Source organism: Gavia stellata, chromosome 6, assembly GCF_030936135.1.
Source record: "Gavia stellata isolate bGavSte3 chromosome 6, bGavSte3.hap2, whole genome shotgun sequence".
NCBI lineage: Eukaryota > Metazoa > Chordata > Aves > Gaviiformes > Gaviidae > Gavia > Gavia stellata.
The window spans coordinates 27,168,493-27,193,662 of NC_082599.1; the positions used below are offsets into that span (position 1 = coordinate 27,168,493).

The window sequence follows — 25,170 nt, forward strand, 5'->3', positions numbered from 1 at the left end:
ATGCAAGTTTGCTTAGGCACACCTTTGGCAATCATGGTGAGTTCAGAGCAGCCCAAAGTGACAACTGCAGGGACTCATCTATATGGAGCAGCTCAAAAAACCTTCGCTATGCCATGCCATGCCACGCCACACCAAATCATTATGTTGCTAAGGGACAGGGTTTGAACTGTGGAGCAAATTATGTCTTTTTACCACTTACTTTCAGACGAAATTTTTCCTCATGAAATGAACTTCCATATTCTTATACATTCCAGCGTGGAAGGTTTTTTCTCTAGCTGTTCAGCTGTTGAAGCTCACAGAACTGTTTAGCTGTGGTTGTCTGACAAATCCAGTTAGGTCTCAGCTGGTATTTCTTTACAAAAATGCTGACAGTTTAAGAATACACTTAAGATCTATTCAAAGGACAAATAGGATTACTGGGGGAAGGAGAAAACCACCTCTACCTTCTGCTATAATTCTTTGATAGGCAGATTTGAAATCTGTCTCAGTGGGATCTCCTTAGCACTGCTAATATTCATGTTGGTTGTAAAAATGGTGCGTTGCATTGCTGCCAGATTACAGCCCTGTCTTGTTACATGCATCTCGGGGCATGCAGAGGCTTCATCTGAGGTAAGGAAGCTCAGTGCTGTGCGTACTGCACATAAAATATTGTGGAGGTGGGAAATTTGTACAACGTGCACAAAATAGCTAGGACAAGAAATGATGTGAGTGAAATCTAGTGAAGAAGGGACTTGCAGAGGCAAAGATGGGCACAGAAGGTTGCATGCATGGACTACACTTGTTATACTCATGAGTAAGAATGTTTTAGCCTTGGCTTTGACACCATTATCTAGCTGTTAATCTAATTTGTTGGGCCCCTGCAGCTGCTTTTTATAAAAGCTATAAAAAAATGTATAAAATTCTCAGTGACACATGGTCCATCTCAGTTCATCTTCTGGAGCAAGGTATTGTTGGGTACAGAAAATGCACCAACTCCCTGTAAGATGCTGCCTTTGCAGCATTCAGTTGTGCAACAGAATGTCACTAGATCCAGCTTCGCTCTGTAATGTAAACCACCAGACACATCCTGAAAGTACTGAAACTTTCTCATGATGGTAAGTAAACAGTTGGGTGCATAACAGCGCAGTCTCAGCAGCAGGACTTTGGCAAAGCCTGAAATTCTTCATCCTTCTACAAATAGCTTATGCTTGCTGTGATTCTGATTAGTGTGTACTGGTAGTAGTAATATTAAAAAAAAAAAAATAAATTAAGAGATATACCTCTTATACTCTGCTCAGCCACTTCCATTATTTAACTGCTGCGTGCAGAAAAAGAGAGATCTTAAGAGATCTGAGGAAGCCAAGAGCAGCTAGGAGTTTCAGGGGGAATGTCGGGAGAGGTCTGGAGAAGAGAGGTTAATTGACTTGAGGAGAGCATTCACGACGTGGAGCCATGTGAGCAACAACCTGCCCTACTTTCCAGCACAAACCAAAATTATAATTATCATGTTGTATCCCTTCAAACCCAGATCATATAGCATTCTGTTTAAAGAAGACTAAATTTTTCAAGTGAATTCACTTTAGTAGCAACTGCAATTTTGAAATATAAGTTTTTCTGATTTTGTTTCTCAGGGTCATTCTGTCGAGTACAGTTTTGGGTTTTTTCCCTGTAGAATTAATTTTGAAGCTTTCTGATTGGGCAGAAACAGGTCACAAACTTGTTTTGCTTAGATAGAAGGAAACAGCTGTTGGATTTCAGATTTGTTGAAACTGGACTTCTTCCTGTGTAAACACCATTCCCTTTATGAACATTGTGCTGCTTAACGGGAGTCAGGTTTTTAAAAGAACATGCCTTACATGTGTCCCTTATCGTTGGAAACTTTCTTTGTGTGGAGAACTGATATGGGGCACTATTTGTATTGCAAGGGCTCCATCAACTCCTACCATATGTAGTTGTGGGTTACAAACTTGTCAAGGTTTTTCCCGTGTATTTTTTCACAGTTGCTTATGCTTGTAGTGAATATTGGCTGTAGTACAGTAGTTCAGGATGTTAGTTGGAGGGGTCATGTAAACACGGTGGGCAAGGCCCAGCCATGCACCTATAATTGGAGAATCCTGAAGATGATCAGTGGATTTAACTTGCTACACTGTCTGGTCAGTTCTCTGCCAGAGAAGGTTTTTTCTCTTTGAACCGTTTCTCTGCTCTGGTATTCTTCACACGACTCAAAAATAGTGCATACGCTGGTTTTCCTTGGGGAAAAAAGTGTGTGTTGTCCTGTCATATTAGGAAATTCTTCCTACTAGTAAAACATACGCTGAATAATTGAACATTATTTATGCATAAAAAGTGTCTTTTTGCTCTATGCTCCATTTTGCAGAATCGCTTAGTTCAGCCTGAAGTATTTAGTTTGGGGGGGGGGAAAAACCCCAACATCTCTATATACTTACTAGTCTTCATTTATGTTTACTGTGTGTTTCTCCTCAAATTATAAAGTTTCTGGGCTACTGAGGTACTGACAGTCTCAAAACTAAGGGCAGAAAATATTAGGGTAGGCAGCAAAAATATTCTAAACAGTCTTGGTAGTTGGCCATTGTCTGTTTTTCGAAGGGAAGTGGGGAAGACATATTCTTTGGAGTGTTTTATGTGCAGATTAGATGAGATATTGGAGTAAAAGCTGGAAAGAACTATGTGGTCATTTGTGATCTTATGGTTTATGGATCAAAGCCTTGGCTGTTGCTAAATTTTAGGATGTGTTGCCAAAGACACAGGCTCAAAACGTACTGTTATGTGCCCGTGTATGCCGACGCAGATGATTAAAAGTTGGTTTTATCAGCTGATGCAAAAGGACAGGAATCCTGTAAAGGCTCAGGGAAAGCAAAGAGGAGGGGAGAGAAGGGTTTGTAAGAGGGCAGCATCTGCTGTCCTGCATATTCACATAGCATAACTGTGAGACATGAGCGATAATGATGCCTGCTCTGGGTATTTCATTAGTGTTTTCACTGGCAGTCCTGTAGGAATATTTAGCAGAATGCATTAGCATGTAGAAATAATTATGACAGGTATGTCCAAATAGTAGCCTTCATTTATTCCTGTGAAACACTTTGCAGTGCACTTGCAGAAATGTGTTCTTAAGTATATCAGGAAAATCAGGAAACTATGTGGTGAGACTTGTACGCGGTTGGGAAACTATAGTTTTACACCATCTCCTTCCCCAACTGCTAGGGTATATACGGGATACGGGACTCGAGAAAGTAATAAGCAGTACGTTCTTGTCACTTGAGACAGATAAGCATCTGATGAAACAAAACCAATGTTTCAAATGATTGATTGCACTGCAGTTTTCCTTAAGAAAGCCTGTTTATTGTAAGTGTCTGTGTGTTGAATGTGGGAATATAGATCTAGACTATTCTCTAAGGTTAATTTTGTTGTTTTCTTCACAAGTATATGTTTCTCTTGTAAGATGAGACCTTATCAGAGTTTGGTAGTGGAGAGTCACTTGGAAAGAGTGTGTGAGGTTTGTTCTTTCTTTTTTTCTTTTTCCCTTTCTGTAATACTAAGCCTTACTATTATATGGAATGAGTAAAAGAAGGACCTGGGAGGAGCAGTGAATTCTGTCACTAGAAAGGGACTTAATAGTTCAGGTGAAACAGGGTTTTATGGCCTCTAAGAGAGTAACTGAAACAAACTTCTTCAGGTGTTTCTATGGATAGAAGCTAAAAGGGATATATTTGGCAGAAGAGAATTCATTTGCCCCAAACCATTTCTGTATGGCAGGAGTGGACCAGCTGCAATGCTTGTGCTTGGTTTAGTAGATTTAAGCATAGCCAGCTGAACTAATTGGTTGATCCCTTTCTTGCTTACAAAGGAGTGCAGTAGTAGTTAGTTAATAGTTGTGCTCTATAAGTTTGAGAGAGAAGCTATTGTGACACATTTTCACATCCCAATGCTGGTAAATCAGAACTCTGAAATGTTTACCAGCTATGAGATATACCTGGTTCGCAACCAAGAAATAATCTTGATAAGCCTCTAAAAAACAATAGACCAAAATTAGTCACTGCTTTATTTGAATTAATGACAAAGTTAGTGATGGATGGCAATGGTTTGGAGACCTTGATCAGATAAGTATAAGAAACTTCAGGTGCTTATCTCACCTTCTTAATTTGGTGGATTGGATTGAAATCTCAGGAAAACAGGGTTTTGCATGTGTAGATACAAGTTCTGTGTGGGTGAGACTTTTCTTTCCCTCCCCTCTTGTGAAATGCGGACAATTCAAGTCCTGTCTAGCATCTTGCAAATGCAGGATGAAATGGAATTGAAAATAGTAAGGGGGAGACTGTTTTCTGAACTTCACAGACTATGAGAAGTTCCTTATCAGACAAGGAAATGAGTGCTTGAGTTCATCTTTGTTTTTTCTTGACTCTGCAACTTGGAAACACGAGTGCTTCATTCTTCGTGGCTGGTTAGGAAGTACAGCAGTACCTCTGGGAATAGCTTGTTCAGCTATCAACAGCAGTTTTGTAGAACATCCAGCAGAGAACAGACTTACTGAAGGACAGGGAGTCTTTGTGGAAGAGAATCTTCTTTTAAATGTGTTCTTGATTGAGGGATTGGATTAGTTCCTGGGATTATGCTTTTGTATTTGAGATAAGGCAAATCCTCACACCTGTTACTTGTAATGCAGGACACAGCAGTAACTCATCTAGTTCAGGTATGCATATACCAGTACCTTAGGGGCAGATTAGGAATTTTTGAAATCTGGTACATGTACCACTGGTAGTTACAGGCTATGTCAAAATGGTATGGAGAAAGAAATTAAAAAAGCCTCTTTCCTGGAAGAAGTTAGAAGTACCTAACTGGGAACAAATACTCAGCTACGTATGTGCAGTTAAGCGCTTGAGCTCTTTACACACAGTTCCCTCATGACATACCTGTCATGCCAAATTCACTTCTGCATATCACAGGCTGTGCACAAACTGGCAGATCCATGTGGTGTCTTGAAGCTGACTAGGAGCACTTAGTCTCCATTTGTAGATAAGAGACAGAAGCAGCTGTCGGTGTTCCATCCCTGTTCTGCACGACGTGTGAGGTTGTGCTCCGAGTGGTGCAGTAGAGTCCGTCCTTCTCTCTTGTACTTGACTTTAGGTTAAGCATGCACCAACATGAGTGCTTTGTATGAGGCTTGTTAATGAGGTTTCAAGGTTGCACTGTATGGATTCACATACCAAGTATGTATCTTTAGGGGAACACAGTCCAGAAATGCAGATGGAAAAGCCGGGGGGGAAAAGTAAAGGTACAGCTGTGATGTTGTTGGAAGGTGTGAGTGAGAACCTCTGTTTCCAGAATCCAAACTGTGGTCCTATCTACTGCCTAGCTGGTTCTGACTTTTTTATGTACTAACATCTCAAGCTTCAGGACAGACAAATCTCATCACTAGCTAGAGTCTTCGGTTCTCCCTAACGCTGAAGTTGCAACAGTAATAGTTTCCTTACTTCTATAAAAACATGAGAGGAGGACCTGCATACTGCTCTGAGGTCCAGGTGCTGAATCAGGAGCCAGATCTAACCTGTGGGAGAGAACTAATTTGATTAGTTGGCACTGAACTGGACCAAAAGCCAGATGGTGTTTCTCAACATAACATCATGATAAAACACTGGAAGAAGCAATCAAGACTCTTAGTAGTATCTTGTGAGCATTTATTTGGAGGTTGACCTGTTTCAGAAGCTGGGCACTAAACACTGTTAGATTGAGTTGAATACTTCAGTTAACTTTTGTGACGACTTTGTTTTATCCTTGTGTGGGGTGTTCTTGTTTTTGTTTTCCTCCTGTTCCTATGCTTCTGAAGGTCTCTGTATATAACTTTGGTTTGAATTTCCTGCAGTTTTATAGAAAAATGTTGGGTTTGAGAGTTTTTGAAGAGGCAAATCTGCTAAAAATCTGGTGTTCTTAATTTTATAATTGTGAATAGGAAGAGAGTGCACACTAAAGAGAGCAGCTGAATAAATTAAAGAAATATGAAATATTATAACACCTGAAAAGAATATAGGGATTGAGACATTATCAAGTAAGATATACTGTTTGGGAGTTTCCATTAGAGGACTTGAGTTTATCCTTTACTTCTGTGGATCGAATGGCAATACTGCCTCTTGACAAAGCATGGGCCAATGAACGAGCTTATACTAAAATAACTTTGGTATTATAAGGCTCTCTAATTTACACATAACTCTCTTTTCCCAGTCTCAAAAGTTTGATGCTAGATTCTTGACATCTGTCATATACCCAGATGGCATAATCGGAAAGTTTTCTGAAAGGTATAAATGCACCTTTTACGCTTTGAGACATGTCAGTACACTGAGTGTGGTGAGCGTGGGAAAATTATCTTTGTGAAACAGGCTTGATTCACTTTTACCCACTCACTTTTTCATTATTAACTGCTGGGAGTGAAGGCTGATTTCTTTCCTCGGGCTGAAATGGGGAAAAATATTGTGAAACAGTCATTCTGAGGTTGACATGGAGAATCTCTGAAGAGCTGTTGACTTGTCACCACTTGCAGATCCCATAGGTCAATAACTAAATCACAAACTGTGAATGACATCTGGCTTGAAAAGAGAATTAACAAGATTGCAGTAAAACTGTGTTGTTCCTAGGTAAGTGTTTCTGTCCCCAACATTTGAGCAAGATAAGAAGCTGGTCTCCAGGCTGTGCAAACCTGAACATGTGTAGCTGAATAAGAAGAAATAAAAGGGGAAAAAAAAAAAGACATGAAATGTGTTTAGTTTTGGTTCTTCTATTCTGATCTAATGTTTCTAATCCCTAGTGACCCAGTTCATGCAAAATCATAATCTAATCCCTGTAGATCTTGCATAAACCCTTAGTCACTCCAACATCTATAAGGAAGTTTGGAGGTCCCCATACCAGTGAAGTGCCTTTTCATACAAGTGAAAAACAGGTCTTGGCAGTATCTTTCTCCCTTTCTGACAGGTGGCTAACCTGTGAATCAGCCATCTTTGTAAATCTTGTCGTTACACTTTCGACAGAACTGTAGGGCTTCCCCTGCTGTAAACTGGACTCCTGGGGATAGCGCTAATCCTTTTTGGCATTTATCCCAGAAAGGAGGACAGGCAAAGGCATGGACCCAGTATTTGTGAATCTGTGTGTGACAGGCAACTTGCTTACAGGGTAAGTAATAGCTTACTTAATGCTTAATAACTTTGTATGCTACATGGTAATAAAAAGATGTCAGGGAAGGATGGCAATATAAGGAATTTAGCTCCTTAGAGCTCAATACTTAGATAAGGTTAGAGCTGGCCATTTGCGGCTGTCTCATTTCATGGACTGGAACAAGCGAGTTTTGAGGTAAAGAAGCAGAGAACTGAAATTGCAGTGTTTTTAATGATGCTGTATTGTGTGGAAGAGATACCACCATTTTGCAACAAACCTGAAAGTTAACCTTATGTAGTTATGTGACATGGGGCTCATGTTTATACTACTTTTAGGTCTACTTTGATTTCATTGTTTACCCTCATGTAATATTGATACTCACATCAGAGACTGCATGATATCCTCTAGTAAGTGAAGTAGGAAATGAAAAAATTGGGTTTATTCCAAAATACTTGTGAAGTCTATTAAACTTGTCTGAGAAATATTTGGAGCCTGCACTCTGGTGTGTTGACACAACCATGTTGAAAGTCTTTTACAGGCTTAGTCTAAATAATGCACTGATTTGTAGATTTGTGGTCAGTCCAAACAATCAATCCATGTACCCTCAGTTTCTCAGTTGATTAGTAAATGTTAAAAATATGTGAATTGTTTTTGAAGTGAAGATATGTTGGAGGCAGGAGTGAGTGATGCTTTAAAACTTCAAAACTTGTTCTTTCAACTGGATGATCTGACCGGTGCAAGACAGCTGTCTGGCTCATTTGTGGGGAGGCAAGCAGGTATTTGGTGCCATCATAACTTGAATTGCATCATTTACTGTGTGCTTTGCAACTCTGAGGATTATGTAAATTCCCGAGTGGGGTGTGCAAACTGAGCTGGAGGCTCAGGTGTGTGTGACTGCTCTGTCCAGATGTAATGCATACCCCGTACAGAAAAGTAATATTCTGTCCTGCATAGTACTTTATCATGATAAGCATGATTGTATATACATTATAAATTTGTACTTATATTGCAGTAAAGTATGTTTCATTTTATACATATATTTATATATATATAAGGAATTTTTGGTGATTTTTGTTCTTTTAAACCTCTATAAAACTTTAAAGAAAGAAATATTCATCTAGTCAGTTTGGCCAAATGCTGCCCAGTTGTTTGGTTTTAACATATTTCAAAGGCCTGTCCCCGTTTTCTGTGCAAAGTTCATATTTCAAATCTTACTAGTTAAAATAACACTGCTGTAGCCCAGTGCTGAGACACCATAAGTGCTACTTGGGAGACTTGCTGCAATAGGGAGGTTTTCTACAGTGAAGACATCACCACTTCTGTCAAATTGCCACTGCTGTGGGGTTTGCTGCTGGGAAAGCTGCTTTGAGGCGCTCATGTGTACATCCCTCAAACTTCTGAATACATGGAAACCTGCACCTAGATTTGGAGTTAGTAAGGGGTTCAGGTTAGTTCCCCCACACGTGTGGTTCCCTCGGGCAGCGGACAGTGGTCAGTTTGTGACCCAGCCATAAAGCTTGGTCTGGGGAGCACCATGCCCCCCAGTGCACCTTCCTGACCCCAAAGCTTTGGTGGATACAGACTGCTTGTCATCTTTTAGGGCACTCCACTCTTTAGCTAAACAGACTTCTTTTAGGACTCTTGCTGTTTTGTTCATGGGGATAAACAAAATGATAAATGTAATATTTTAAGAGCTCGAGAATGTATGGGCTGATTATTCACAAATACTCACCTGGTCTGATCAACATTTTTTATTCTTTCCTGGATTCGTTTTTTTTTCATAATTTTTTATACTCTCCAGAGGAATTGTGTCACATTGTGCCTCTGTTGGATGAAAAAGGAGCTGTAAATTGGTGTTCAAAACCACACCACTGTGATTGTTATCCATACCATCTCCCTATAGCCTCTGACAGCCATACATAGATACAGCAGAGGAGAAGCGTGGGCTCTGCTTCTCCTGTGCTGCTGTTACAAGAAGCAGCATCCCGTTCCCCAGCATTGCTCTGAAACTTGTTGGCAATTACACTTCCCAGGAGCTGAGGAGTTCAGCGGTGCCTCAGGGCTGGCAGTCTCCAAGGGGGTGGCCAGCCTGAGTTGTGCCTGGAGCTTGGACCTACCAGAAGGGAGTTGTCTGTCTGTCTGTCTGACCTACAAGTTTTCTGTCCCAGCCAGTGCTCAGGGTTCTTGCCTGACACATAAAATCATTTAGTCTGGAGTCTTCTGTGCACCACTAAATGAGTAATCATTATTTTTGGCTTATTTTCACATAAATAAGGAATATTCATGGGTCAGAGAGTTTTTATAATTAGGTTCATCACCCTGTTCCTAGAAACCATAAATGGTTTGCCAAGCAGACAACTTCTCAGCAAAGCACTTAGATATATGCTTGAATGTTGTGCTTTAAGAAAAGATTTGATAGTGCCCTTTGCTAAAAGAAGTAAATCTGGAATGCAAGTTTATCCAGTCTTTTTAAATCTATCATAAAATAAATATTTGGACTTTTTGTCATGGAGACCATATTGCTGGCAGTTGACAGTGTCAACCAGAAAAGGTGGTGCTCCTTGGCCTGTCAGCTACTCCTCAAACCTTTGATCATGCAGCACACGATACCTTTAGCCCTTTTATTTAAATATATGCTTAAATGCATGAAATGTGTGGCCTTACTGCTTTGGTTCCTAAGGGACATGGTTGTAAACTGGTTGCCACTTGATGTCAGGTACTCACACTTCAGCTGTTTTTTCTGACGTAATTGATAATGTCCAAGAACAACACAGATGTTTCCTGCAAACTGTAATCCAATATAGAGAGCACGTTGGTAAGATATGATGAATTGATAGCTATTTTTCTTAGAATTTTGAATGAAAGCAGAAGAAATTATTTGATTTGTGCTTGAGATTTTCAGATTTTCCTTTTTTGTGCACCTCATAGGACCAAGAAAGAATAAGAGCAAATGTGCCTTTTTGAAGCTGCTGAGGGATTGGCTTGTTTGGTTTGGGGGTTTGTTTGTTTGTTTGGGGTTTGGTTTGGTTTTTTTTTAAGTCCTGCTTAGGTAAGATGCTCTCTCTGCAGACTAGCATCAACATGCTGGAAGTTCAATGTAGTAGTCTTAGTGGGTTTTTTTTACCTGGTCTCCTACATGTTTTAAAAGAATGGTGCAGAGATGATCTTTAAGTAGAAACACACACGGTTAACATTCAGGGCAAAGTGGATCAGGTGTCACTGCAACCTGTGTGGGGAATGGGTGCAGAATGCAATGTAAAAATGAAGGATCGGAAAAGATCACGACCCCAAGGCTCTGTGAAACAATACCGGTCTTTAGGGGAGGAAGGAGCAGTGAGCAGGACTGGTGGATTATGTGTGCTCAGCAGAGTTTGTTGCAGTCTTGCCTCTGCAGTGTGGTGCCACTGAAATCCGAGTAGCTGTCTCAGTTATTTTGCAGTTGACCTTGTTGGCAGAGTCCTTGGGAGGAGACGCATCAGAAGTTTATTGGAGCAGAGGTTGGGGAGTGGGTATGGGATAATGGATTTCAGGAGGAAATAGGGGGAAGAAGCTGCAAAGCAGTGTGAAGATTTGTTTAACACTTCTATTCCAGGTGTGTTTGGTTTTGTGCTGTCATTTCAAAGTCATGATCATTTGGAGGCAATACAGCTTCACCCTGTTTGAGGAGAAGAAAACAAAGAATAGGAAAAGTATGTGTCAGTTAAAAAAAAAAATCATGAAAAGGAAGGCTGAATTAAAATTATTATTATTTTTATTATTATTATTATTTTCCTTCTGTCCACTCAAGAAAGCCTTTAAATACCTTAATCTTCTAGGGTTTTTTCAGTAACATAAAGAGCTTGAAGCCTTTTTGGAATGCAGAGAGTTGTTAAAAAGTATCTGTTTAAGTATTTGAAGTGTTGGCCAACTGTGAAGGACAGTGTGATAAGGAAAGTGTTCTTCTAAACACCAGAATTGTACCTACACTGAAATTTAATACTTTTCTGTTTTACAGAATCAGTTTTGAAATCAGACTTCAGTGTCAGCTTTCTATTTGTTTTGTTTTGTTTCTCAAGCAGATGCATGGCACACCATTTGGGACAGACAAAGTATTTCTTGCAGGACAGTGGTATTTCCTGAAGAACATGCCTGTTTACCTTTCTGCCTTTCCTGGGAAAGGTTTCTCAGTCATCTCTAGTGCAATAGCTATTGTTTCCCATAAGACCACAAACCCCCTCTGTGGTCTTGTCTGCTCCAGGAAATGTCTTCAGCGCTGGGAAGCCAGAGCCAGAAACACAGCACAGCTCTGGAGGAGGGCAGGGACTTTTCTTGCATAGGACCTTTGAAACACCATGATTTGTGTATGTGCACTTTCCTTGAGCCTGTGCAGCTGGCAGAAGATGTGCACTTGTCCAGAACCTCAAGCATTTACAAATCGGCTTCACTCGTACAGCTGAACGGGGAGACAAAGGACAGAATTAATGGAATTTCCTTGAATGAGTATCACAGGGGCAGGTATTTGAGTTTTTTATGGCAGCGTTAAATGGTTTAAAAATCTCTGAAGGTGACTTTAGTCAGCATTTCTTCTGCTTCCTATTCTGTATGTCAGAGGAAATGAATGAGACTGTTACGTTCACCCTCGCATTATTCAAGAACTGGGGTCTCTTGGTGGAGTGGAAGATCAGTGAGTAATAATCCTGCTGAAAGGAATTTTTTTTTCTTTTGTTTTACATTATGTATAACCTCTGAAACTCATCCCTCAGAAATCACAAGGAGCAAAGTTTAATAGGAACCCAGAAGCTGTTACATACTTTTATAGATGGTGGCACCATCCACAGTTATTTCAGGGAAAGTAATTGCATTTCTGATCATCAGCTACTCACTGAGCCAGTGGATACACCATTTCACAGCTTCTTATACTCTGTGGCCTCTACTGGGTCACTAATACGGCCTTGAATAGCACATTTAGCACTGCTCGGTGTGCTGGGGTCTAAGTCTGGCATGGTTAAAGTAGCATGTAGGTGGATAGTAGCAAGTAGGTGGATCAGGGCTTTAGTCCCAGCAAGAGGTTGTAGTTTTACGCCGGAAATCTGGACTTTATCTCAGGACATTAGTAACCCTCTGGGCTGCGATGTGGTGTAGGATGTTGGTCACATCAATGTGCTTGAGAACAGAGTTCAGCCTTTGGTTGTGGCAGACGCTGCTCAAGGGTGGTTTGTGCTCCTCTGGATGGAGTTTAGTGCTTCACTGAGATGCAAGGCGCAGCCCTGGCGCTTTGGTTGGACAGCGTGGGTACCACTGTGTTAGTCAGGGAGGATGGCACATGGCCCTGAAGAGCTCTGGAAGAAGGTCCAATTTTCTTGACTGAAACATTTCTCTCTACCTGTTGACCCATGGGGAGCTTTGAAGCTGCAGGACTATGATAGAAAGGGTTGAGTGCTCTTACCCACTTGAGAGCTATGTGGTGAGCCCCATCTGAGGCCAGGCTCACGTGGACACCCCATCAGAGCCCTCTTCACGAGCTGGTGGAGCACCAGAGGGAAGATGACATCAGGCTGCAGCCAGCTGGTCCAGAGCTATTAGGGGTTCAGGTGGAGCATGGCAGAGCCGGTGCTTGTGTGGAAAGAAAATCATCTACTGGGGAACTACTTCTAGCAGGAAAAGATTCTCTCCAGGCTCAGTTTTGTCAGGAATGAAAACCTCAACTAATTAAAAAAAATATATACTACAATGGATATTTCAGCTTTTGAGGATCCTCCCCCAGCCCAAGAGAGGAAGCTTTTAAGTTTTGCACTTCCCTCCTTCTTCATATATTGGAATGGTTATGATCACATTTTTTACAGGTCATTACTATCTGTATTTGTTTTCTAAACCTTGCCAGTTGTTTTCAGCCACCTCTGTCTACTTGTGTTTTCCCACTAAGTCTCTTATCTCTTCTTGCATTTTTTCCCCTCTTAAGTGGATTCATGTGGGTCCTCGTGTTACTTGTCTAAGAACTGCTATTTGCTGTTTCTTCTTTTTTAACTTACTTTGGAAGAACTGAGGGTAATAAAAATATTGCAAAAAACTAATGAAACTCTGGGCGTAAGGGGGGAAAAAAAACATTTTATGGTCAGATATTCTTGGCATTACTAAAGACCTTAAGGTCCTGAAGGCTGAGAAAATTGAGGCTTTTTTTGTCATCTACTTGGTGTGGATTTATTCTTCAAAGCCAGTGCCATTTAAGAGAAATTTAGACATATGGACTTTGGGGACTTTGTGGGGAAAGCTTATTAAAGATTAAATTGCATTTTTTTTTCCTTGAGCTAGTAACATGCTGTGTTTCCTTTACCTGGTCTTTTGTTTTTTCTTGCTCAATAACCTTTTCAGGAGTTTTATTCTGGAAGATAAATAGAATACCTTACTCCTTTGACACCCTAATAGGGGTTGTTTTCCAAGTCTCTCTTCTCATAGCTGAGCAGTTCAGGCTAAATCCTGGTATCATGGAAGTCCGTGTTTACAAACCAAAACAAAAAAAACCTCTGAATCCATTTTACTAGATTTTTGGGCTTTGTTTGTTTGTTTTAGGTCGAATACTGAGAGTTTTTTCCCCTTTCTTCTAAGGGAAGCAGCATGGGAGCAATTTGCTCTTCTGTAGCTGTTGGAAAGAAGCTGTTAGCCCAGCTTGTCACTTGCAGCGAGTCAGGAAATTCTTTCCAGTGTGTCCAGATGCTTCCTGTGCACAAGGCTGGTGTCATACTTGGCACGTGATTTAAAAAAAAAAAAAAAAAAATCACACTCAGACTGCTTTTTATTTTGCATTTAGCCAGGTTCTTTGGCACCGTGGAGAGAGGATAGCCTTGCTGGTTGGACAGTGTCACTGTGCTTGGGGTTGTTGGGAAGAACAAAAAGGAACCATGTAAAATGTAATCTTTTTTTTTTAGCTGTTGAAAGCCTCCCTTTGCTTTCTTCCCCATGCCACCTGTATGCTGTCCGCCTTGAAGTAATTGACTAACTCCTATTCTGCATGTGTCAGGTTCTGCATTGCTAAAAAAATAGTTATGGCAGCTGATGCTTGTAGCAGTGCTGCATTTCAAAGGGGGAGGAGAAGATGTTGGCATCTTTGCGCTTTGTGGGGGATTTGAGCTGATCACATCCTCTGACCCCGTTGTAAAGAGAACAATACAATCTACATGCCTCTGTGTGGGAAAAGTTGTGTAAACCATACGTCCTGGTTTGTGCTTACAAAACCTGTGGGCTGGTGGACCTGTAAAAGAAAGTATGATGCATTTGCTACCTTTGGACAGGTCTCTCCTGGACGGACTCCCACTCACCACGCTAATGAGATGTCTGGATAAATCAGATTGTCTTGATTAAAAGCACTTTCCTCCGCTTTCTCCTTATCTCCTTCCAACCACAGTGTTGGGAATCCCATCCTCTGTCTGTGCCTAAGTCATAGCTGGATGTCATCAAGTCCCATAGTCCCAGAGGAGGATGTGGAGAGAGGGCAGTATAAGAGGAAACAAATACCAGGGGGAAAATTCTTTTAAGTAGGAATCATTTCAACAGGAAATGTTCTGTTCCTTTCAGCAAACTTGCTTTGTAACTGTTTTCAAGATCCTAATTTCATTTTATTCCAGTTTTGCATTTATTTCTTGCTACTGAGAATCCACTTTCTTCTCTCCTAGAAGAGAGATGTGTATTTTGGTCTTTGAAAACTTCGCTATTACTGATCATCAACTTTGAGTCACCAGCAGATCTTTAATGTACAAAAAAGGTGTTATGAGGTCTGCTGGGTGGCACTTTTAAAACTGAAGGAACCCTCAGTTTTGGAGATGCCCGCTGAACATGCTCATGCAAACTGATGTGCATGAGGACTGACCTGGCCCATAGGCTCACTGCACTGTGTAACCCCTAAGCGACTCCAGGGATTTCAGAGTTGCACCTGTCTGTGATCGATCAGAATCTGGCCATTGCACGATTTGTATGGTGCTGCTGCTAAATTAGGGAAAGGAGGGAAAATGCCAGTTTTCTGTTTGGAAACAAGAGAAACAGAGTGGAACAAAATGAATCGGACTGTCTCTGAGGGTATTTTTACAAGCAGTTTAGCTATGTGTCTGAAACATAAAACATGCAAATGTAGAGAATTCCAAAATCTTCCACCTCTGGTCTTGCTAAAGCTTTAACGGGTTTTAATTGCTCCCAGGTTTAAGGCAAGCGACTTTAAAATAATCTAAGATTCCAGAACTAAAAAGATGAGATTATTAACATTGGAAATTTTTACCATTGCAGTGACCATTATTAAGATCTATAGCATAGTGTGGTTTCTGGAAGGAAAAGTGTGGAGCAAAGTGGGGGAGGGGGGCAGGACGACACACATGCTATGTTGTACCTTGTGCCTGCTTGATGAGGAATCAGGAGACAGCATCAGGTCTTCTGTCCTACTTCCGAGCTGTCTGGGGCTCATGCTGAGTACTGTGGATGCGGCTGCCCTGCATGGCTTTAAAATGTTTTGCCTGGATTTGGGTAGATTTGTGTTTGTCCCTTGGTGTGGTGTGGATAGTCTTCCAGTGATGGATTTAGTGAGGAGAGACTGGATAGAGAGTGGGTACGCGGACATGGCTGGTAGTTTTGGGGGGTGAACCTGCCCCCTTGCCTGCCAGTCCAGAAAGTGCTGTAACGAGCTCGTCTGTAATGAAAGGTGGAGAAGACCTCCAGCAAAAACTTTCGGTGTCCTGATGCAGAGATGGAGCAGCACATGTGAAGGGTGGTGATCTCTAACGCTAGCTACCATCATCCCCTTTGCTGTCTTTTGAATGAAAACACTAATAGTGCTTAAAGGGGAAAGTTAATTGATATGTTAAAATAATTTTCCCTTCCTCTCAGTATTTTATTGATGCAATGGGTAGTAGTGAGCTGTATTCTGTAAATGCCTCCACATCCTGAATGATCTCATTTTCCACGTGGGAGTACAGAATAAACTTCAGAACATAAAAGATTGCATGAAAAGGTGGCATTAATTATACAAAATTACCATCAGAAGGTAGATTATTATACAGAACGTTCTTTTTGACATTGTGAAACAGCTTTTAATTTAATATTAAGTTTAATCTGACAACACTCAGAAATAACCACAAAGCTCTGCAGTTTAATTTCTGGCAAGGGAATATCCTTAAAGTTAGTTATGGAAGCATACTAACAGTTTTTTTGGGGGGGGGGAAGGAATTTAAATATAAGTTCTGCTGAATAATAATGAAGGGCTTAATTGAAATCAGTAATTTTTAGTCATAACATAGCTTGGTGAGAAAAGGTGAAATGGAACAATACCCAAATTCTTCTCAGAGTCCCGAATATCTACTAGCTGTGAAGTAGTTAACATCATGGACATGCAAATGTAAACAAACAAAAAAAAAAGGGTTGACATTTAATGTCTGTATTGTTTAAAAAGAAAGAGGAAAATTAATATAGCGAATGAGAGGAGAAGTCAAACCTTCATGTAGATAGCAGGCACCAATTTGTCTGTGGCTGCAGTTGCAAAATGCAAAGTAAAGCAAACACTGGTGAGGTAAGGCTCATGTTTTGCAATTATCCCTGGCTTTGGAGCTGTACAGGCCCTTACATGATTCCTTCTTATCCCTGTTCATGCCAGAGAAACACTGGCTTATTTGAAAAGGCAAAAAACCCAACCCAAGAGCTACACTTGCAGAGTTATGAAAGTGGGATGGGAACTCTCATATGGTCATAATTATTTTTGCTTGTGTCTGGAGGCCACCACTGTAAGCAGGGCCCACGATGCTGGGTGGGCGGTAGATGCCCACGCAGAGCTCGTCGCTGACCTGCGGCAGCTCCCAGGAGGAGGCTTCACAGCTGGGAGCTGAAATGCAGAGGTGGCAAAGGCAGCCTGGAGCAGAGCCAGGAACTGGACCCTGCTTTTAGGAGGCTGGGTAGCCGTGGTGAACATGGGAGATGGGAAGTTCCTGATGAGGATTTTTTGTGTTTGCTTTCAGAAAATCGTGGGGGAATTACTGTAGTCCAAGGCTTGAAAGGCCGCAGCAGATGAACCAGGCAGAGAAGTGCTTACCTCCAGCATCTCCTTACAGACCCGCTCAGCTTGCCCTCTGCCTCCCTGTATTTGTCTGTGATGTTTTTCAGTCAAGTTATTTTTGTTGTGAGTGGTTAATTTCAGAAATACAGGGAATGTTTTTAAAACATTAAAAAAACCGTTCTTGCTGCTCAAACAGCAGGCTGTGAAATCACTTGGCAGGGGTGTTTTTATTTCATCTGACCCTGGAGAATCTGAAGGATACCACAAATGCATTTTTAATGGTCAGCTGCAATTTTACTCATAAGTAATAAATTGCAACCAATCAGAGCATCATTTAGGGTGAAAAATAGCTCAATGATATGAACTCATTCTAAAATGCAGGACCAGATGAAAATATCTATGTTCAACATAGGCTTTGAACTCATGATGTTTGTGAAGATGGGCAATAAAAAGCAGAATCAAAGCATTGCTTTATTTTTTGTGAGATGTGTGTCGCAACCTGCAAAGGACACAAACTCAAGGGATTATAGTTAAGCTCATTTCCAAGACTATACGCTGTGAAGGCAATATGTCAGCATTGTATCTTGTTCTTGCAGCAGTGCTTTAAATGCTCAGGCTGCTGGCTGAGACTCTTAGATAATGGAATAGAGCATCCCTGTTGCTTACCTGGGCCTTTTTATCTGCTTAGGGCTGAATACCACCTTTGTTTTAAATAACCCTTGTGCAAGATAAACTTTCAAAGGCCTGAGTGTTGGTTATTGTCTTTTTCCTACTGAACATTAGTGAGAGTTGGGCACGTATTTGCAATTCCAGTTTGTTGAAAACTGAGCTTGTAATGAGAAAAAGGAAGCGATGTGATGCATATTATGCTTCCTCTTTGTTTACTTCCGTAGCACATCTTTCCTTGTTGGTTTCTAACAAAGCCTTCAAGCTGCCTTGAACCGCATAACCAGATCAGTTGGTTTGCCTTAAGTGTTTAACTGCCACAACTCTTTCCTCTCTCCCAGAACGATTACGCTGGCGCGATGCAGAGTAAGGGGAAGCAAGACAGGTGGTGAGTTCTGCTCCTGGTGATTTTTAAAGGCAGCATCCTCACTGACTTTAATGAGCCCTGGACTAAAGGGCAGGAAATGTCTCCTGCAACTTCTCTGTAACTGAGGCAAGCTCCCTGGGCCACCCATGGATGTGCCAGCTCTGGGGACGGGCACATATCACCATACACCCTTTCTTGTCCAGAACAGCTTTTAAAGTTGGGACAGAGGTTTATCTGTGATGGAATAGCACTGATGCTACCTGGGCTGCAGCGGTGGTTGTTGGGAGGGAGGGGGGCACTGAAAGCTGTTGTTATGAAGCTGTGATGTGTTTTAGCTTGATTTCCTAAAGAAAGGCTCTTATGTTATTAAGTGCTTAGTTTCCTTTAATTAATACTTTTGGATGTTACCAAGCTTAGCCAGCATAATTCGAGGTCTCAAAGATAACTGGTTGCTGCATGTCTGAGAAAGTCATTAATGGGTGAGAGGAGCGAGACAGGAATGAATGCCACCAAGAAGAGAAACATGGTGGTGTGAGCTGAAGTCGTCCGCTCTCTTGGCCCAATACCTGTCTTACCTCCTCCCTTGACACCGGCTCGGGCACCATTGCGTGGAGCTGCTTACCCCATGCACTGCCTCTTGCCTGGCCGCTGCCTGAGGGCCTGGAGGGGGCAGCTGGTGGTGCAGAGCCCTGAGGAGCACAGGATGGTGGGAGCAGAGCACCTGGAGCTGTGCTTTTCGGACAGGATATCCCTTGACACAATGGCAAAAGATACCATGATCGAATTCTTTTTCCTTTGCTGGGTTGCCAGGCAGAGTAATGATCATCTCTGATGCCATAAATATTTATGGAAAAAATATTACATCCCATATTCTGCTTTCACTGATGTTTTTTTATCCTCACTGTTTCTCTGCTTATTGTCAAATTACCCACCTGATTCATTTTTCATGATATATACTCCTCACTCTACACTTGTGGGCTACTGTAATATTGCCCACAAGGGCTATATTCAGGTTATTGCGAGAAGAATTATTGTGCTATTTTTGGAGGAGTGCTTTTTCACTATATATTCTGCACACTGGTAATAGAGTGTTTCTGTGTTGCTTTGAGATGGTATGTTACTATTGTCAAATGTATTTTTTTTTTCTACATTAGTTACACAGCAGTGAAGCTTTTTTTGATTGTTTAGAAAAGGCTTCCCTGGTTTGTTTTTTCTAAGGAAATCTTTATAAAGCCATTTTCGGTAGCTGTGCTTTACATATTCATGCATTTATACATATTTTACACAGCCTAAATATGTTAAAGAAAAGTTAAGGGTCAAGCAGAAGCTCACAGATCCAATTAATGAGTTCTAGTAAATGCCCTTAAATCCTTTGTGCATTGGGAGTGGGGCACGAAAAAACCTCTCTTGATGCTTATTGCCACTTATTGCTTCAATATTTAATTAGCATGGCTTAGTCGCTGTAATTCTCAGTGAGTTTTTGAAAGATTTAATTTGAAACTAATTGGACAAATGCAGTGACTATTAATTACACAGACCTGCAGATGTAGGAACTGCAGGAAGTCAGTTTCCATGAAGACACAGTGCAGTTCTAGGTCAAGACTGAAGCTCGGGTGTGGCTGAATAGACTTAGGGAAATCTCGCCAGCTTTCTACCCTTTTTGGCACCTGTAGAGGGGGAAGAGGTGAGTGGCATAACAGCCTTGATGCTGTGCTTGGCATTTGTTCTCCAAGCAGAGCCAAGAAAGCCCTAAGCAGTGGTCTTCAGTCACGTTCTCCATAATGTGAGTGATAGTGGCAAGACATGTTGCTGGCATGCGTACATGCATACACTTCGTATACACACGTGTGTCTTATTATATATGTGTGTGTATGCATGTTAAGACACATCATAGAATGTCTCAAGTTGGAAGGGACCCATAAGGATCACAGAGTCCAACTCCCTGCTCCTCGTGGGGGGCATATGACTAAACCCTATGACTAAGAGTGTCATCCAGACATATGTATGTTTTCCAGGCTTTAAGAAGTATTAATGAACAATTTTTATTTTGCTATGAATTTTAAAGGGCAAAAAATTACATTGCTTGTGGAACATCATCTTTTTTCTGAGGGTTTACAGGTATGGGTGATCTGTGGGGGAGGCCTTATTTCTTTTTTTTTTTTTTTTTTTTCAGGGTCAGGGTGCTTTTTCTCTGGCTAGTAGATATACTGCTAGTTGGAGATGCTTGTCTTGTTAATCAGCAAGTGAAATTTCAGTGAAGCATTACAAACTTAAGTTTTACATTCTCACTACTGGGTAGACAGACATTAAATTCGCAATAAATGTGTCGTATTGAAATTTGAGAACTTGCCAGTTTGATTTAGGTGAGGAAGCTTGCTTATGCTTCATAGCTCTTGAAGTTTTGTGTAAGCATTTCTGAAGCAATCTCAATTGATCATGAAGAGCATACACCTGAGTCTCCCTGTTAGGTCAGAAACGATGTGAGGTGGAGGCTCAGATCTCTCAGTTTTAGAAGAATAAAAAGTAAAACTGTGAATGTTTTTGTTTGGATTTTTTTTTTTTTAACATTTTCCAAAACTATGCTGCCCATTTCTTCTGCTGATAACTTGGTTCTCACCTGTGTCATTAGTCCGAGGTCTTACATCTTACTGAGTGTTCAGATGTGACTTGTTAGCAGTGGATTTGTGGGCATGGAAGCGTTGCTGCGGTGTGCTGTGCAAATCCCGCTGGCTAGCCATTCTTCCATGTACCTGCAACCCTGCCAGGCAGCAAAAGGTATGGATGGCAGAGCAGAGAGCCTGCTGTCTGAGAAACTGCTCCACTGTTGTGGGGTCTGGTCACGTAGTGGTATGGGGATTGGGCTTTTCTGTGTATCGTTTTGTTCAAATAGCAGTATGAGCCCACCTTTTGCCCGATTGAAAACAATACAGTAGTAACTGTGATGGGAAAATACTAGCAAGACTTTTTTCTGCAAGTTTACAACTGTTCCTGGTGTGGTGGCAACATGTATTTCCAAATTAATTACTATCTGGAGGGGTGCCCTGCATTTTGGAGACCCTCAGCTGCTGTAAATCTCAGTAATGCAGTGTGAGTGGTTGTTCTTCACACTGACATCAAAACTGTGGCTGCTTTCACATTGGTCTCCCAACCTTCCATCTCAGGAGGGAATGAAGGAAGCAGAGCTGTCTCCTGAAATATGTAGGAGATCAAGTGTAGCTACTTTTATGTTTCTTGGAGGTGCTGGAGGCTGAACAACTTGAGTCTGTAGTAAGAAGGGTGACTGCAGGTAGTAAGAAGGGTGACTGCAGTTTCTGTCACCCTTCATATTTAGAAAAAGGAACAGTAAGATTGCTTGCTTGCAGTAAAATTGGTTATTGGGTCTCCATGCATCAGCTGCTCCAAGTCCTAAGTAGCAATTGAGGATATTCTTAAGTGAGGTGTTTTTTAGTTGATTATCTATAATTAATGCAGTATACATTATTGACTAGGAAAGCTGTGTTTTATTTGATTAAGAGCTTAGAAACAACAGAGCCCTTTTCCTGGCATGTGCCACGTCTAGTGGCAATAAAATGAACTTACATCTGTTTTCAACTCAGCTTAATTTCTTATACTGCTATTGTTTTTCCCAAATAAAAAATACAGAAAAATGACTTTATTTTTTTTTACATGCTGCCAGAGTCAAGTTTTTTAAATATATATATATATTTATAGTCTTATTTGATCTGTGATCTTGATTTCAAACTTTTTTATAAAACATTTTTCCATCAGCAAGAGAGACATTTTTGAAAGCTATTCATGTTTGACTGTTGGGATGACTTTTGCTGTGGTGCTGGACTGCTTCTGCCAGGAAAAGACCTAAGTTCAGTAAGTAGCACCAAACTGCTTTCTGCTGTCAGAAGTTTGGAGTTATCCTTTATGTAAGTGTGAGCAGAATTTGATCTTGTCTTTATTTTAAGAAGTTGATTTCTTTTTTCTTTTTGCTAGAAGGCTGCTTTCTGCATCTGTTTACTGCACATGTTGCAAGGGTCATGACCATAATTACTAGTGAGAGCTCAAAAAAGAGGGAATTGACCTTTCCTGTGTTTCAGCAAATTTTGATCTACAACTCCTTGCTCAAACCCAAAATTAACTGCATATTTTACCAACACTGAGACGGATTTGGAATGGGAGCTGTTAGCTGGATATATCTTGGGCTGAAAGTTTTTGGCAAACTAAAGCATTCAGGGAAGAAATGAGGAAAGATCAAAGGATTGGTTTGTAGGAGCATTACAGCTCAGTAGTTGAGCTAGGGAGTGATTAAAGGTGTGTGATTACAATGTATGTGTCAGGCATTAACAAGGAAAGGAGGAGCTGTTGAGGACAGTGGAAGAAAAGGAGAAATGCAGCCAGAAAAACTGCCAGCAAATAAAATGGTGAGATTATCATTTACCACCAAAAGTTGGAAACCTTACTGCTGGAGACACACCAGTTATATTAAATGGGCAGGAGAAGATATGCAGCTGGGACTCGCTCTTCTGGAACTCATGGAATTCTTTAATTTCTTTGATTCTTTAATTCAGATTTAGTGGCAAGCAGGGGACTGCTTGAGCATGTCAGCTAACCAGGCTTAATATGGGTAGTTAAGTTCCATGCAGTAATCAACTGATCAAATCCAGTATTTATGGATAAATTAGAGAAGTAGGTTTCAGCCTGTGGCCTATGGATTGCTGTAAGTTACTTCCAAGATGAACATAAAAATTTAATGAGGACAGTAAACTTCTTGTCAGTAGGCTTGAATATTTACTGTAAAAAAAATTGTCCCTGAAGGAGGGGGGCAAAAACCCAACAGAACAAAGGAAAGCAGTAAAGATATTGCATATGTCTATATATGCTTTAAAAGACATCAGATTTTAATTTTTGTAGAGGAATGTCAGCACACTATTTGGCAAGATTGTTACAGTGGTTAGCTCTACTCGCTGATGAAAATCTGTGTCATGTTTCAAGACTCAATTTTGCTATTTTCAGCTTCTGGCTGTTGGATCACGTAGTACCTACCTTCTCCTGAATCATTACGTTGGTCATAGAGTCAAGGTAACAGCAGGGAGACCAAAAACTACCACAGAGGTATCAAAAAGTAACATACCAATATAAGTTTGCTTACAAATATTTGAAGGGGTAACATCTCCAGCAGATTTCAGGCCAGACCAGGTAGGATCTTTCATTTTTGGAGTCAGTGTAGAGCAGATGACCTCATACTGTGTGCTCTGCCTGATGTGACAGAAGTGTGCTTGTGCCTGGTCCAGGCTCAATTTTTACTGTGATAGAGCTGCTAAAGCACTGGCCTATTATCAGTGACTGCGGAGTCCTGGCTTCTACTAATCTTCAATGGTGCAGCTATCCATGATGTTTCCTGTGTTATGATGCTATCAAATTTTTTATGATTTCTTTTTCAGATTTTTTTAAAAAAACATTGACTTAAATTAATTCTCTACATATATTTTTTCCATTAAACTCAGGAAATGCTTTAAAGGTTTTGCATTTGAAATAACAATGAAATAACAGTGCAATGAGGCATTTCAAATCTAGTTTTCATAACTTAGTGTAGGAATGTCAGTAAGTCAAGTTAAAAACAGAGACGGTCCTATGGTCAATATTAATAATTTATATATGAAATATGTAAGTAGGAATTAAAGAAATTAATATTATTTATATACAAGCTAGTTTTACATTTATTATATATGTAGAGTTGCTTTGTTTTATTTCTCATGTCCTCAAGTCTTCATTGTTTAATTATCAGTAAGAGCATCTTTCTTTATAGATAAAATACAGATGTAAATAAGTCTCTTTTCAGTGAACGGTAGTATCATGGTATGAATAATAAAAAGAGAATCAGGTATTGACAACAGGCAGTTTGTCTTCAGAATCTTCATAAATTTATTCAGAGAAAGTGTTTAATAAACCATTTCAAATACATGTTTTATAAGTTTTTCTATTAGCAAACAGGCAGAAAGACCGTCCATTTCTGACTGCAAATTATTTTCTATGAACATTTCAATCACATACGTAATTCTCAGCAGAGAGTGCTCTTGGGAATTTTTTTAATTTAGTTTTTTTAATTTTTTTTTTTTGCTCTGCTTCTGTGAAAAGAAACCTGGCTCATGGTATCATTGAAAGTAGTGAAAAATGTGAAGTCATTTATCATGAAGCTAATGAGGAAATAATCTCAGCTGTAAACAGAAAAAGATAAACAAGAAAAACATCAGTCTTTAGTTTTCTTGTTACTCCCTCTGGACAGCTTGTTAAGTCACACGGAAGTTAGAGAGTATATGCAATGGAAAGACTTTTGAAGTAAATTTTGTGGAATAAACTACCAAAATCACGGTGATTTTTGTTCATGTCTTTTGCTATTTTGTCATCTAAAAGATCAAAGTAGGGTATTAAACAGGCAAACCTGAAACTTCCTATATAGAGTTTGGATATGGGACAGGAGGCTTTTCATATACATCTAGTTTGATTTTGCATTATTCAGACAGTCCTTCTGTTGTGGTTAATAACACTCATTGAAGAGTGTGTAGCATGTCTATTAGCATTAGAAAAAGGGAGTTTTTAAGTGGAAGCATACCTTCTTACCACAAAGGTTCTTTGAAAGATGATGTAAATATTACAAGTTCATTTAAAAAAAAAGAAAGAAATGAAAAGTATCCTTCTAAGAGTTAAAAGTAGGGACCCACTATGTTGTGCAGGGAGACAGAGTAACCGCTGAAGTATACTGTAGTATAATTTAAACCAATCTGCCAGTTCTTAGCACCAGTTATTTCCTAACTCTTTCTGTTGCATTCGGGCAGTTATGATTGTATGGCTGAGGGATGGGGAAACAGGCAGAGGCAAATTATGCTTAGGCTGAAATAACAGCAGTGCTGCTGACAGCAGGATGGTGTGACAATCACCACTGCTCCAGGAGTCAAAAATGTTCCTCCTGCTGATTTCTGCTTGCAGGAGGGGCAGTGGTTAATACTTA

At 40.4% G+C, this 25,170-nt stretch overlaps 1 protein-coding gene across 2 annotated transcripts in view; it reads left to right on the top strand.

Annotated features, from left to right (window-relative positions):
• Positions 1-25,170, top strand: part of LOC104254824 (probable acyl-CoA dehydrogenase 6) — a 91,095-nt gene that overhangs the window by 17,528 nt on the left and 48,397 nt on the right. The window lies entirely within an intron of this gene.